Source organism: Spermophilus citellus, assembly GCF_964194105.1.
Source record: "Spermophilus citellus genome assembly, chromosome: 10".
In the NCBI taxonomy this organism is placed as follows: Eukaryota; Metazoa; Chordata; class Mammalia; order Rodentia; family Sciuridae; genus Spermophilus; species Spermophilus citellus.
Window position 1 is genome coordinate 117,078,730 of NC_138197.1, and position 16,885 is coordinate 117,095,614.

The following is a 16,885-nucleotide window of genomic DNA, read 5'->3' on the forward strand; positions in this document are numbered from 1 at the left end:
TTTGTCACTGTCTGAACATGAGGCATTTCTATCATCTCTTGAGGAGGGAGGAATAGAGAAGTGACCAAACTTTAAAAATTAATTGCATTTGTGTAAGTGACTAGAATATCGATTTTCATTGACTTATTATATAAATGTGCAATTATTTAATCCCCTAGGTGATTTGTATTTCTGCTGTATTATCCTTTTCATGCTTCATTATCATCCTGTATATTCAAAGTATTGAACCTGATTCATAAACAGTATTAATCTCAATTAATTTAGGAGCTTTAAGTAATATTCCCTTTAAATATATTCTTTGATATGCTGCCCATATTTTTACAGTGGCAAGGAGATGTTGGTGCTGATAAAAACAAACATCAGTTAAAGAACCTCATGTGTTAATTCGATTTAAAAAGTATTTGTACATTTATATTTCCCAAGTGGATTTGGTAATAATGGTAAATACCTTATTAGGCTAATTCAGAGCTTTGAGGCTGAAGTCCAACCTCATAAGGCTTGGTTTTATCTGGAGGACATTTAAAAGTAGAACATTTTCTGTCTTGGCAAGGATCATAGTGTTGAAATTTTAAAAAGAGGATTTAAATTTGTCCATGAGACTATAAACTTCTTGAAGAAAGGGATTCATGTCTGTACCTGGTCATGGAGTTGACGGTCTTTACTTGTGTGCCCATTTGAGATGAAACGAGATGAGTGACAAACAGAATCTGAGTGTCTCGGGTTTTCCTTATTTACTGTATGTACATAGGATGACCCTGGCAAACCATCCTTTCTTCCTCATTTAAGAAATTTCATTTCATTATGTTCATCTTTGGTGTGGAACATTTTTATGGCCTCCTGCTGTGACTCATTCTGATGCTGAGTTAGATGCTTCTTTGGAACCCAGCCCTTTTTTAAGCTGTGGTATTCAGGCTCCTCAACACAAGTGTGCCTGATGGGAGGGAATCATATCACAATGTCCCACCAAAGTCCAACTTCTAGGTTCAAAACAGAGATCTAAAATTAGAAACCCCGTGCCATGTAAGTCACATGAAACAAGACAAAACAAAACATGGGTGGGGGGGTCTGTCTTCCTAGCAACTCTGGACTGGCACAAGGGAGTTGTCTTTTCTAACAAAGGTAAGGTGAATGATGATCTCCCCAAGTTAAAAAGTTCTGAAGTTTCACTGTGGAGTCCAATTAAACTGGCATTTAATTCCAGAAACCTCTGTCTGATCTAATTTAGTCATCACAACCAAATACAAATTAAGTACCAAGTTTATGGGTTCAATGGAGAATGGAGAAGAAAGCAAATAGGAAAAGTTTTCAATTGTCCATGCATCCTTCATTTACCACTAAGGAATTTGCTCTTTTCTGTCAGAGTAACTCAGAGTTTCTCAAACATCAGTGTTCTTATAAATTATTATCATAATTCAGCCAAAACACTATTGTCTGTCTTATGGGTGATTTAAGAGACCTCAAAGGGAAGTATCAATTATCCTTAGAAACTCACCTCTAACAATACTTCTGTGCATGTACTACACAAGAAAATTAATGAAGACTGACAGATTCTTCAAGAGACCTTTAACCCTTGTCTGATTAAATTTCTTTTATGAATTAGAAAGCTCTGTCCTGGTCATATTAACCTGCACTTTGGGCACAAAGAAGCTCCCGGAGGCACGCCAGTGTCTGCTCATTGAGATGCTGTTAGATATCATTTAGGGTGAGCTTCAAATTTGGTTTATTGCAGAGAATCTATGGGATGCTTTTGAAACTTCCTGAGTGGCTTGTGTAACTGTGGGGCTTTGGGAGTTGGCAAATACAAGCAAATATTAACAGCAACTGGGTAAAGGGTAAGATGCCAATCCTGCCAAACTTCTGTTCGAGGCAGGGGGCTGTCCTGTCACTCGGAGGACCGGCTGCTCTCTTGTCACACTGACAGGGCCCCCTGGCTGGACTGATTGGTCACTGGCAATAACTGATATGGAATACTGATGTTCTCACCGGCAGTAGTTCCTTCCACTCCAAAGAGGCTTCCACCCTTCTTCTCCCCTCCCTGAGCCCAGCCTGGTGCCTTCCACCCCCACCCCACATACCGCCCCTGCGCCCCAGGGGAGGACCAGTCCTGGGCGTGATGCTCTGAGACCGTGGTGAAATTCACCAGGCTGTTTTCACTCTGGCTTGCTCTCCGGAGAGTCCTGTTCCAGACTTCTCAGGGTTTTTACATCACAAACAACTGCTTGCGGGTCTGAGGGGAGGCTGAAAAGGAGTTGTGTGCGGTGGTTTGGTCGCCTCTCATCACTTTGCCGGCCTCTGTTCCTGGTGGATTTCTTTCTGCGGAAGACACTGAGGAAGGCTCTGCTCTCCTTCTGTTGACTCTATTTTTATGGTAAGTGCTTGCCTTGAATGAGCCGCTCTGCTGCAGTGAACTGATCCGTTCTCTTCGCAGCTAAGCTTAGTGACCTTCCTTCTGCATTTCTTCTGTTCTTATGAATCTGGAAGGATCTGGCTGACTGAAATACCTGGGGTCATTTGTCTGGGTTGTCTGTCTTTTTATTTTTTTTCCATCAACCTGAGCTCTTCGGCTGCGATGGAAACATAAGTGCTCTCTCTTTGTCCTTGAAGCAGCAGCTTGGGAAATGTGTTCGCGATGGTAAACTGCAGCAGTGTGTAGGGAGTCTGTGGAGGATGACTGACAAATTTGGGCACGATGAATCCTCAGCGTGCTGAGGGGCACTGCTGTCAGATCTGCAGGGGCCGGGGGTGACCTGCCACACTGCAAACTCTTCCATCTTGCTGGGTGAAGAAGAAAATACACGTGTGAGTTATGTCGGAGTTGGCTGTGGGTACCCGGGCTAGCTGCTCTGCCTTTGGATCCAGAATGGATGGCCTTGTATCTTGTGGGGTTTACAACTTGGGCAGGAACATTTGCAGTGAGAGAGGAATCCTGCACCCTCGAGAAGGCGTAGATTGCATGACCTCATTGCTTCCTTCCCTTCTGAGTCTCAGGGAACCCAGTTCTGTACGCTGTAGTTCGCAGTCTCTTCAGAGGGTGGTGGGGTGGCGATGAGCAGAACATTTTTTGAGTTGACAATAGAGTTTTACCATCCTGCTGGGAGATAAAATGCTTTAAAATCATCAGAATGGTTAGACTTTTCTAAGAGAAAATAAGCAGGTTTCCAATGAAGACCATGTGCGTGGCAGGCTGTTGATTGCAGGGCAGTACTCTTGGAATAGTGTTCTAATTTTCCACCTCGTCTCTAGAGGTTGGCTGCAAAGAGCACCTCAACTTCAAATCTATTACGGGCTGCCTCTTGGAGCCCAGAGGAAACTAAGAAAATTTCAGTTTCACCTTGTTGAACTTGTGCATTGCAGGAGTCTTTCTTGACTGGCAGGTTTTACTTTTACTTTTCTTTTCTTTTTTTTTTTTTGTTTTTGTTTTTTGTTTTGTGTTGCTTGCAGGTGTGTTGAATTATTTTGGTCAAAGCAGCATCCTAAAGAAAATGCTTTGAAGTTGTGATTCTGTTTAGTCCTTTTCAAGTCTTGGACTGGAGATGGGTTTTTTAATTTGATTTTATGTGGATTTTAAAATACTGGTCCCTTTCCCTCTGGGAAGGATTGCCATCCAGGCAGTTCAGTCTCTGACTTGTGATTTGTGTGATGAACGATGGGGGGAATTCAGGGTGAAATTTTTGGCCTTTCTCCCTTCTCATTGGGAGTTTGGAATGCAAAGTTCTGAAACTGTCTTGCTTGTTCTCACCGCTTTTATTTCCACAGTCTGTGTGGAGTTTTCTTAAAATAGTGGTGATGACATCAGGCATATGCTTTTATCCTGTTCCCTGGGTCCTAAGTAGATATATTTGGTGTTTTGTTTTTGTGGTGAAAGGTTAAAGTATAAAAGCACACAGTAAAGTAGAAAGCCAGAATTTGTAGGTGTTTACATGATTTACATGAAACCCCAGTTCAAGAGTAAAATCTGCAAATAGGTTAATAATAATAATAATAAAAGATTCTTCTTGCAGACTGCAGTCTGTGAATCCTTAAATAATGTTTGAAATACTTTCATCATTGTTTGAATTATCCGTTCTGATATCTGTTCTTTCCTGCACTCAATCGGGGTTTGCAGCAGTATTGTGATATGACTGGCAGACTTCTCTGCTTCCTCTGATTATTCTTTAATGTTTAGTTGTTTACTTTCATTCTTAATGATGTTTTTTTAACTTTGCTTAATTTTTCCTCTCCATTTGAAAGAATTTTGTCTGATGCCTGGCAACTCAACTTGAGGTATTCATCAAGATGGAAAGTTGGGTGTCATGGAAATAGACTCCGTATTTCACGGCAATCTTAGATGCATTTAGATTTCATTTAATTAGTAGCAACAATAGCTTTGAAAGAAAAATTCCTTAGGCTTTCTTTATTTTGCTAAACAAATTATTTACCTTATGTAATCAGAATTGTATGTACATAAATGTGTGTATATATATACACACATACATGAATAGATAGACATGTATATATAAGCATATGTACAAATGTGATGTTTGTTTACTTTTGACTCTTATGTATGCATATTTTTAATAATATGCTCATTTAGAGAATAGAAGAAAAATTCCTGAGATATTGCCTAGCATTTTGTAGCTAGCTTTTTTTTTTTTTTTATGATAAGGATTTCCCCATCCCACTTCCAGATAATGCCTTGGGGAATTTCTTTGAATTAGGAGAGTGCATTCTTCAGCATTTCCTTGTCTCACAGCATGCTGTTATGTTAATTCCTTTGCAGGGTCTCTGAAGGCAGCATAGAAAACTACTGCAGGAAAAATTGATAAAAGCAATGCTGAGTGGAGCCTGTAGCCTCTTGGTGTGAGGAAGTCACTGCAACGGTTTTATTTGTGTGTGTTTATTTTGCTGCTGTCCTTGCAATTGATTTTGCCTGCAACCCTAGGAAACTGAATTTATTTGAAATGGATCTAGAAACCTTAGATTGGTGTAGATGCAGGTATTCATTTTTCGCACTCTTTAATTACAGCTACGATCAAAACTGTGCTTTGACTGTTTCTTTTGCTGATATTTTAATGTGAAACCTGCAGCTTGTATTATGAATCAATCATCTCCATTTTTCATCCTCTGCTTTCTGTCTTCCCCACTTCTGCTGTGTATATGTGAACAAGCATACATGTGCACAGTGAGAATTGTGTGATGATTAATGAAGAGTTGGTTACAGCTTCTACTTTAGTAACTAAACTGCAAATGTTCAAACTATAATCATGTAACTGAACGAAGAAATTGCCCCCATTAATATAAATATAACCTCTTGCTTCTGCAGACATTCTTGTCATTGAAACTATTTTCCATAGTTGATTACCAGGACCAGAAATAGAATCAGTTTTGCATTTTAATTAATGACATTCTAGATCTGTCTAGGTTGGACTGCCCTCAAAGCTTGACATGTTTGCTGTCTAAAAGGTCTTTGTGTAAAGGGGTGGGGGGTTGGGTTATAGATGATACAAAGTAAAATCGTTTGATTACATGATACAGCCTTCCTTTGGGAACTGCATGAATCACATCATTAGGAAGTTGGCTGAATTTTTCCTATTGCTTTTTCCAATATAATTAAGTCAATATATTCCCTTTTACCATCTCTCTATGAGCCCCTTTATAGAGTAAAAAGAGTAATGTACAACTCCCACGTAAAGCTTCTTACAGGGAGGCCTGTTCTTTAGCAGAGATTCTAAACCACTTCTAACACCAGCTATGGTGATCTACTTTGAAAGGAACTTGCTATTCACTTGGCAACTCAGACAGATTGTATAAAACAGGAGAAATGCCTCATGAGCTGTGTTGAATCCTGCATTTTTGATCTCCCTACTGAATTCATTTAGGAGTTTAGTCACTAGATCAGCCTCGTAGGAGAAAACCATGTCCTCAGTAGCAAAATCATCTATCCAGGCTGTCATAAATGTTTATGTTGCAAGTTTTACCTCCTGGGTGGTGGAGGGAGATGGCAGAACTTTGGAGGAGCACCAAATCACAGCCCTAAAATAATGTAAGACGAAGGGGAAATTTTTTTTCACTATATTTAGCATTTAATTCTTTCAGTCAGGCTGTTGGCTCTTAAGTCTGAATATCCAAGAAATTGTTAAAAACACATCATGACAGGTCTTGTGAACCTTTTCTCTAATAGAAATCTTTGACCCCCTCTTCAGCATCTGCTGGGTGACCTTTTGGCATGTGTGAGCCAGCAACCATTCTGTGGATAACAGACATACTGTAATTCATCAGGAATTCCATTTTTTCCTGTTGATCCCCCACTGGGGACCTCCTGTGAGTGTTGAAGAGGGACTGAGTGTCAGAGACCACAGCCAATCAATGCAGGAATATCTTCAGGACCCCTAGGATTCCAGTCTAGACCCTGCCACTGACTGGCTCTATGCCCTAAATTCTGTATCTGCTACTTTAGGTTTGGGCCAGATGATCTCAGAAGGCTTTAGTTTTTTCACAGTGAAACATTGTGAAATGTTCCTGTATCTCTCTCTAATACCAGATGGATGGTCACTTCGGAGACAAATGACCCATATTTGATCTTTCTAGAGGGGGTAGAGTGTCCCTTCCTCCGGCTGTATAAATCCCCCCAGAACTCTGACATGATGAATCATTAGAGTTACTTAGGAAAGTGAGATAATGTCAAACCTTCACGAACGTGGCTTATGGCTTTCTGCTTACCATGGACATTTTGAAATGTCTCTTGTCATCAAAAGGGGCTTTGAGGAGCATCTTACCAACCCTCTTACTTTACAGAAGTTAAGGAATGTGAGTGACTTCCTCAGGGTCTGTAATCTGCTTAGCACCTGGGCAAGATGGATTGAGTGCAAGGTGCATTTAACCAGAACTGTGCCCTACTCCCCATGTGGGCCCCTTCTACGAGACTCAGCTGACACTACCATGTCATTCATTGCTCACAAAACTGCTTTGTGGCATCTAACTCACTGGTGTCCATTATGCCTGGGTTCATTTCATGCAGATGACGTGACTGTACCAGTCAGAGTGAGTCACATTGAGCAAATGTTTATGGAAATTTGTTCATGCTTGTGTGATAATGCACTTTTTTTTTTTACTTTGAAATTCTGCTTTTCTTAGGAACACATCAAAAATTTTTACAAACACCGTCCTTAGTTTTCCTCTGTTTGCACTTAAACGATTTAAATGATTATTTCTGTTTTGTAAAGCAGGTGATGTTTTTGGATCAATTCTTTCATACATTCTTTAATTTACCTGATACATATTGAGTGCCTACTGTGTCCACCCTGAGGTCAAGCTTTAGAGAACCGTCAGAGCCAGATGTGACCACCACTCCCGTGGAGCTGAGTCTACTTAGGCTTCATGGCATTTACTGTCTTTTGATTCCCAGCCATGTTTGGGTTATTCTTTCACACAATTTCTCAGAGAATCTATTTGGAAAATCATTTGCTTGGGCGATTTTGCCTGTGTTTTTCACATAGAGAAGTTATTTTCATAAAAAGGTACCTCTGCTGTTATTGCAACACGTGTCTTCCAGTTTTCCAAAACATCTTTAGCTTCTGATTTTGTTCCCTCACTGAACAAAAGAGATTAATTAGCTAAACTTGTTCATACTGTTGCTGCAAATTTGCAAAATGACATTTTCATTTTTTAGTAAAACTAACTTATTCCTTGGAATCTCAAATTGACAGTCTGGTTGACACAACTAATTGCAGGTTAAAGACCAAACCCCTTGGCCTTGCACAGTAGGCCCATCGTAATGTACAGCTCTTGCTTCCTTGTTCTGAAGCCCCCGTGGAAGAATGTCCTACAAATATCGTAGCCATTTGCAGTGCTTAGAAATACACAGAGCTCTTACTTACCTCAGTGCCTTTGCACACACTGTGTCCTCTCTAGAGGCTAAACTTTCAAGGCAAGTTTAGATATCATCTCCCTCAAAGGTTTTAAACATCCTTACTAACCCCTACTCCCCAAAACTGAGCTAGGTAGACCATTTCTGTCCTCTTGTATCCCTCAGGACAAAGATTTCATAGGACTTTACAGACTATAATATAATTACTTCTCTTCTCCCAAATAGACTCTTTTGTTCCTTGAAGGCAGGGACTCTACTTTCATCTCGCTACCCCAAGGCCTGGTTCAGTGATGACAGTATGATAGGTAACCATTAATCCTGAACAGAGGGTGGGGAATCACCATCTAAAACACATGTAATGTTAGTGTTGGAAACTGGGGTGCTATGTGGAGAACTTAATTTTTCAAATCCATGAATTATAGGATAAAGAGATTGGCAGATATCCTGATGTCATCCGTTAGAAATTCTAAGCTAAACTCCAGAAAATGTCTCTGGCTCTGAATGAATTTTAATAAAGTAAACAACACAAAATTTTAAGTGCCTTCTATAAGCAAAACACTGTTTTAGGTCCCGAGCAAAGAAAGATGTAAAAGACAAAACAAACTAAACTAAAGCTCCACATAATCCTTGTCTTCCCAAAGACCATAAACCAGTAAGGATCAGTCCCTTGTGTAAATGACCCAGTTACAAGGCAGACTATTATAAATAGCAAGCCTAGGAGGCTTTAGACTTGCAGATGTGGCCAGAGGTGGAGAGGGCAATCCAGAGAGAGGGGCTGGCAGGAGTGAGAATCTAAAGATCTGATGGATGCACCAATAAAGAGGTGACTTTGGAGCAGGGGTGCATAAAGGGAAGAGGTGGGAAATTCAGGGGAAGACAAGAAATCTTTGAGTGGGAGAGATGGGAAAGGTGTCAGAAGATCTAAGGCTGTTTATTAGTGTTGAAATTTGAGGGATAATTAATAGAGTCTGGAAGAAAGCCAAATGGAAATCTGTTTAGAATCTCTCCTTAGGTTTAATTAAATCAGACGTCTTTATTCATCTGGGAAGGACACAACTCATACGATGTTTGTTTCTCGCCAATCTCTTGTATTCCTGAGGGTCCACCTTGACATTCAAAGTCATCACAAGGAAATGGAGCCAGGAAACCTAACCTAAATCAAGCACTTTAGACCTGGAGAGAATGTAAGACTTCTTCTGTTCACTGAGGTGCCTGTGAACAAACTGTCCATCGTGGGAAGAAACCCAGGGGTCCTTTGTTGTTTATTCCTCATTACTTAGTTATGTGTCTTTTTCTTTGGCAATTAATTTTGTGATATTTGCAAGGAGTACAATTGTTTTATGAACCTCTGGAATCTGTGTGCTTAAGCTAGTTTCACGAAAGTGAAAAAGTAGCTTAGACAATTCTGCTTCCAACAGATGCAGTCCATTTCCAAAGGATGAGCTCTGCTGTGTCTCTTTGTTCATTTTTTGTTTTCCATAGAAGAATAAGTAAACATATTTGTAGGGAAGGGCAAGTTGATAGGTTCGTACACTTCAGAATTAGATCAGATCAGATGGCTCGCCACCTTGAAGTTAACGTAAAAAGATTTTGAAATATTTGGAGGAATATCTGTAAATATCTTGGCCAGTCCATGAAAGCCAGTAAAGTTTGCTCCTAGAATAAGAGATGATGAGATAGAAAAGAAGCTTCATTCATTCATTCATTCACACCCACTCCACAAGTATTTATTGAACACTTAGTATGCTCCAGGCATAAGAAACAGCAGTCAATCAGTCCACATCCTGCTAGCCTTCAGGTAGGACTAGGAGAAGGAAACAGATGAGAGCATGAGGAAATACAAATCTTGTTAGATTTTGTTAGGTGAAAAGTACTCTGAAGAAAAATAGATAAAGGACGTTTTTGTTCTTTCCTTCATATCCAGCTTTCTTTGGGTTTAGGTAACATATACATTGTGTTTAAATTATTTTATCTCCATTTTTTCTATCTGACTTACTGTTCTAATATTTACTTTCGGACCACTGGTTTGGTCAGCTTGTGTTGCTGTGACCAAAAGACCTGATAAGAACAACTTAGAGGAAGGGAAGTTGATTTGGGGCTCGTGGTCTCAGAGGTCTCAGTCCATAGACAGCCTACTCCATGGCTCTGGGCCTAAGGTGAGGGAGCACATCATGGTGGAAGACTTCAGGGGAGGAAAAGCACTCAGCTCATGGTAGAGTGAGGAGGCAGAGAGAAGAGGAGAGGAAGGGATCACAGGGAAGATGTCCCCTTCCTTGACTCACCTCCTCCAGCCATGGCCCACCGGCCTACAGTCACCACCCACTCGGTCCATTCAACCCAGGATGCACCCAGTAGGTTACATCTCTCGTAATTTGATCATTTTATTTCCGAATATTCCTGCATTAACAGGAGTTTAGGGGGACACCTCACATCCAAACCATAATGATCAGAAACTTGAGGGGTTTTCTCCTAAATAAATGTAGCTGTTGAACAGTTTGAGTGCTGTGAACAAAAGTTATAATCAGGCATATAGTTCTTGAATTGGTTTAAAGCAAAAGCGCTGTGGACATAAAAGCTCATGAATTTTTCTCAAGGGTTAAGTTGTTAGATTTCAATGAAGGACACAGGATAGAAATGGATCTCACTTGAGTCTGAGAGAAACAGATTGGAGTGTTCTGCTGGGAGAACTGGGGAGCTTTTGAGTGTGGGTAGCTGCAGCCCTGGGAAGAGTAATGGGCACAGCTCATTTGGAGAGGGAGGAGTAGGGAACTACAAAGTGACCCTACAGGAAACTGGCAAGGAATTTCTGTTTGGGAGGAAAAGAGGGATGGAGGATAAAACCACTGAGGTATACGTATAAATATATATTTTCTGGTACTAGGGATTGAACCCAGGGTGCTTAACCCCTGAGGCCACATCCCCAGCCCTTTTTATGTTTTCTTTTGAGACAGGGTCTCACTGAGTTGCTTAGCACCTTGCCATTGCTGAGGCTGGCTTTGCACTCAACGATCCTCCTGCCTCAGCCTCCTGAGCCGCTGGGATTACAGGTGAGCACAACAACAAAATATGTGTGTGTTAATGAGTGACTTCTACAAAACCAGGTTCTGTCCAGTGTAGAACTTCTGTGTGAGTTGATTAATGGAAATGATGCCTTGAAACAAAAAAGTAGTATTTATGGGTTTCCAGAAATTCTCACTCCATATTCTGCATGATCTTTAACTCATCACCAGTGTTCCATTCTGCTCCAAGCAAGCTTTCAGTCAATATTTCTACCTGGTTTCTTAAAAAAATTAGGATTAAAGGAAAATATCTCCTGGTGGTAGATAGTCCAGGCTTGGGGCAAATAATTTGTTCCCATTCTGGTTGTGCCACGTACTTACCTTTGGGCCTTTGGCAAGTTGCTTCATTTCTTTGTGCATTATTTATCCTCAATTATAGGAAGGGGAGTAACTAATAATCCTTCCTTCATGGTTGTTACAAATGATAGATTAGGTAATACCTGGACAGTGTTGGCAAGATGGTTAATTACTTAAACACTGTGAACTCACTGTCATTCTTGTCTCTCTAGGGTTCAGTGTTTGGAGAAGTGCTCTTATGGAGAGATGTGTGTACTTTTCAGCTTGGCAGAATGTCACTTAACAATGATAAGCACACTTTCTTCTCCCTGTTTGTGTCTAATGATTTTGTGAAGCTCTTTGGAGAAATCTAACAAAGTTGTTTGTTTGTTTGTTTGCTATCAGTCCCTTAGGCACTTACTGTGATTTGGAATTTACTTAGATTGTCTTTCAAGTGTGTATTTCAGGGATGCACTGGGCAATGGAGCGGAGGATGGTGTGGTCACGGGATCCCTTGCAGGAGGAAAAAGAGAAAAGTGAGGTGAAGGAGAAAAAGAGCAAGACAGTGGCAAATATGGTGGATTCTTTTTTCTCTGCTGATATTCCAGAGGCATAGGAATGGCTGCTCCTGTGGTGTCTTGTGGTCTCCACAGGCTCCTGCTGCTGTGGCCCTTGCAGTTCCTGGAGAGAATAGCCAAGGAGCTGGGACGGGTGTAGATAGAGGCAGGGGATGGGGAAGAGCATTAGGTGCCCATAAGCTTGTAGGGAGGAAGGCCTGGGTCACAGGGAGAGTGAGTTCAAAAATGTTGACAGCTCTGACTGTATCGCCATCCACTGAGGTTTGTCCCAGCAGCCAGGCACAAGAGTGTCTCTTTCCTCACACTTAAGCTTGGAGCAAACATTTTGATCTTGGCCAGTTTACTGGGTCACAGTAGCATCTCATAGTTTCATTTGCACATCCTCTCCTGTGTTTACTCTGCATTTTCCTTTTCTATGAACTAACTCTTTGTTCTTACCCTTGGTAGACTCACTTTTCAAAAATTTAGTTTGGGTGGATCATCTTGATTTTTAGGAGCTCTTTCTAGGCTAAAGAATTCACACTTCCTTATAGTGATTTTCCACCAAAGATTTCCCTTAATTTTGCCATTTTTTTGGGGGGATGGGGTGGATGCTGGGGATTAAACCCAGGGCCTTGTGCATGTGAGGCAAGCACTCTACCAACTGAGCTATATCCCCAGCCCAGCATTTGTCTTTGATATTGTTTATAGTATTCAAAGTATAAGAGAAATTTAAAGATTTTGTGTAATTAAAGTTCCGTGTTTCTTCTGTAGTTTCTGGATTTTGCATAGTAATGAGAAAAGCCTAAGCTACTCTGAGATCATAAAATTCATTCTTTTACATTTCCTTTTGTATTTTTTTGGGGGGGGGCGTACTGGGGATTGAACTCAGGGACACTTGACCACTGAGCCACATCTCCAGCCCTATTTTGTATTTTATTTAGAGACAGGGTCTCACTGAGTTGCTTAGCACCTCGCTTTTGCTGAGGCTGGCTTTGAACTCATGATCCTCCTGTCTCAGCCTCCTGAGCTGCTGGGATTAGAGGGGTGTGCCACTGAACCCAGCTCCTTTTGTATTTTTATGATTTAAATTTTATATGAATATAATTATATTTGTCTGATTCATCATACATGTTTTGGTTTAGTAATGAAAGAGCCTTAATTTTATTTTTCTCCAATAACTACTCAGCTCTCCCCAACATTTCTTGAATAATTTATCTTTACCTTGTTCTATGGTAATTTTTGAAGAAAACTTATGTTACTTGAAAACTAGTTATAAACTAGCTACTAGTTACTAGAAAACTAATTGGTTACTTGGATCAGAGTGGAGGTGAGTGGAAGGGTAATATTAGCATCACTTGTTAAATGTCTAAATGAAGTCTTTTTGGAGAGTCATTGTCTTGTTGGATATTTCCATACTTTATTAATTCCTCTAATTTTGTTTATTTATACACATGGTGTGGCTAGTTTCCCTTTATTGCCCTTTTTGGTTGCAGAATATCCCTGGATCTTCTTACATGCTTATTTTTTTTTTGTAGGAAATTTAGATATTTTCTAGTTATAAAAGTAAAATCATATTCTGGGGGAAAGGTTAAGTTGAACATATAGCTTAATTTCAGAAGAATTCTTTATAATATTCAACCAGTTGGTCCCCATTGGTTCTCATTTATTAAAATCTTTTATGAATTTCTGTAGTGTTTTCAAAATATTTTTTCATATATATCTTTCATAGTCTTTTTCTTTAGATAAATTATTTGCTATGATTTATGACAGGTACTGGCTAAGTCTTTCCATATCTCCAGGAGTATTCAGGCAATGAGAGTGTTTTCTAGACACTGTAGAATAAAGTCCCTGGAGGTTGTACTTTACTGTAAAAAATCTCAGTATTTGCCTATATGGTTGTGATTGACTCATTTTTTCTTTTATTTCTCATTTAAAAACCCATATTTTGTTATTTCAGGAAGGTCTGAGAACAATTTACATCAAGAATTCTTATGTAAGAGCCACAAACTACACCTTGAACTATACTTTTGTTACTAGAAATTATCATAATAAAGAATGAAACTTTTCCCTGAGACCCTGAGAATCCCACTTGGCATAATTAAGGAATGGCAAGGAGGCCTGAGAGGGCTAGAGCAGAGCCATGGAGGAGGTGGTGATATTTAGATTTTTTAATGAGAGTGAGATTGGGAAGCCGTGGCAGTAGTTTGGGTACAGGAGAGCCTTGATTTGACTGGCAGCCTTCAAAAAAAAAAAAAAAACAACCATATTTTGAATTGGTGATCAAATTACAGAAACATATCTGTTTAAATTTGCAACTGAATACCACTAATATTTTTTGCATTCCCAAACTCAGAGCATCAACTCTTGTAGAGTGTTCTACTATCATTGTCTCATATTAATTCATTTATAAGGAAGTACTTAATGAGCACTTACTATAAACCAAACATTAGGAATATGAAGAATAGTAAAACAAAGTCCCTTTCATTAAGACATTGGTGGTTCACTGGGAGGCTCACATGAAAAATACATAATTATAATAAAATATAGTGGTGTACTTTCATGAAAGTACATGCAAGATGAAGTCAGATATAAAAGGGAGGGTTTAAGGCTGTTCTGGGGCTATCAGGGAAGGCTTTGCTGAGAAGGTAGCATCTGAAACGGGGCCATTTAGATGAGTTGCTACCAGGTGGACAAAGCAGAGGAGGCTGCTCCAGATAGAGAAATGAAGCAAGTGGACAGGCACTGGGGCAAGCAATGCAGTCTATGGGGCTCTAATGGGAGATGAAGCTTAGCCAGTAGGCAGATACCAAATCTTGAAAGTTTTATACGACTTGCAAAAGAGGTTGTATAATAATCTATAAGTACTGAAGACAATTTTGAGTAAGAGAGAGACAAGATGGTAGATTATATCACTCTGGTAGGCATACAGAGGAAAAATTAGAAGGGCATATCAGGGTATAAAGTCAGGTATGCTAGCGTGGATATTATAAGAATGGGCCCATGAGAGACTATTTGCTGTTAAATTGGGACAGTAGTGTTAAGAATGACCCAAGGACTCTATGTAGGATTTTTAAAAACTAATTAGTGATTAGAATCCCCTGTGAATCACCAGGTTCTGTTCTAGATACTAGACCTATTGCAGTATTCAAGTATACAATAATGCTGTTGTATGTTGGGAGGAGCCTGACAGGCTGATACCCAAGCTGGCAGACATTCCAAGCAGTGGTAAGTATGACAAAGCAGAATGTGGCAGAATGAAGGGAAAAGAGAAGGTGGTTGAGGGGTATGTTGGTCAGGACGGTCCTTTGGGCAAGATGATATTTGGGCAGAGACCTGAGGGGAGGAAGAGAGGGTATGAACCAGGAGGTGTATGGGAAAGGGTGTCCAGGCACAAGGAACAGCCCGTGCAAAGACCCTGAGAATCCCACTTGGCATAATTAAGGAATGGCAAGGAGGCCTGAGAGGGCTAGAGCAGAGCCATGGAGGAGGTGGTGATATTTAGATTTTTTAATGAGAGTAAGATTGGGAAGCCGTGGCAGTAGTTTGGGTACAGGAGAGCCTTGATTTGACTGGCAGCCTTCAAAAGTTCTCACTTGCTGTCGTGCAGAGAATTGACTCTAGGGAGTCAGGGTGTAAACAGATCAGTTAGGAGGTTGGTTGGTGTAGAAAGGGGGATGATGGTCAGGTGGTGGTTTTGGAGGTAGTAAGAGGAGGTAGGATCATGAATCTGGCTTGAACCTAGAGTTGAAAGGAGGCAGGAAAATGTGACAGGAAGTAAAATGGGCAAGTAGAAATGAGATAACTGCTCTCAAGGAAATACCCAGTGTTTTAAAGGCAGATGACGGAAGAACATCAAGGCAGGGTCACTGTAGGAAGAGCTGTCATGAACCCTTGCAGGGTTGACTTTTCTTCATTTGGGTACTTGTGAGCCACATTGGATTGTGTGCAATGATTACAGAGAGAATTCTGGGATTGCTTCACTCTGGGAGGCTGTATTAAATAGGGTTAATCCCAAGAATATCAATGGTGTCAACTTTCTTGAGCAATAAAATTGATAAATAGGATACATTTAAATTTAACTTTAAATAATTTTGGAGCCTGAGAATTTTCAGCAAAGAGTAATCAGGGCCATGATAATTCAAGAAATTGGCAGCCTGTCTGACTGACATAGGAGAGGAACAACTTGGGGGATACAGAAAAGGACCCATAGATCATGGATCTTGGGAATGTGAAGAATTGAATTGTTTGGCTGAAAATTATAAGTTGCTTACCATTATATTCAGTTGCTTTTAGCTAAAAGCAAGAGACAAAGCCTGAAATTTTTCTTCATTAGCAAAAGGTTATAAAGTATTCCAGGGAGTTGAGTCAAGGCTAGTTCTCTTATCTTTTGAGCTTAATGGATGCAGTGCTATCAGTTCCGAATCATATTTCTGTAAACAATGAGATGTGTTACATCATAAAATGAAATTGCACTTATGAGAGTTTTTAATGAATTCCAATCAGGTGCCCCTTTTGTCAGAACCTGACTTTGGAAGGATTTTTAGGTTGCTTATAAGGATTTAGATTTCACCTGCAAAACTAATGATGAAAGCCGTGCCCACAGTTGCCCCGGGTCACTACGCACTAAGTAAATTTCCATAACACAAGATAAATAGAGATCAAAACTGGGAGAGAGTGGAGACTGTTTTTTGGCCACACCTGAGACCAGGATTTTAGTGTCCTGCACATTATTATTCACTTAACTGGGCAGTAAACCATGCACAGTCTTCTTTGTATTAGGTGAGTTCTTTTTTTTTTTCCCCTAAATTTAACCTGGTGTCACCCTAAGATGAAAATTAACTCTTCGGTTACTCTGATAACAAGAGTGCTGGATAACTTGGGCTTCTCTAAACCATGCAGTCCACATAAAGCCTTTCTTCTCTTTCCCCTTAGGCAGAACTAATTGGTCCCTGTTTTGTGTAACCTCGTGGTGCTAATGATCCAGTATACTTATGCATATTCACACATCCTCACCTACACATATGCACATATATGTGCATACACACCGCAGGACCCAGGCGTGACCAAGAGAACTGTCTTGGCTTGTCCCCTTTGCATCTCTATTTGCACTGTGGAAATTTACCTAGCCCATAGAGACTCACACA

The 16,885-nt window shown here is 40.2% G+C and overlaps 1 protein-coding gene across 1 annotated transcript in view; it reads left to right on the top strand.

Annotated features, from left to right (window-relative positions):
- The first annotated feature begins 2,175 nt into the window (after positions 1–2,175).
- The window catches only part of ANO4 (anoctamin 4), a 333,674-nt gene continuing 318,964 nt past the window's right edge, over positions 2,176–16,885 (top strand). Inside the window, exon 1 of the mRNA XM_081311559.1 lies at positions 2,176–2,368. The gene's annotated coding sequence lies outside the window, so the exon portion shown is untranslated. The remainder of the gene's footprint in view (positions 2,369–16,885) is intronic.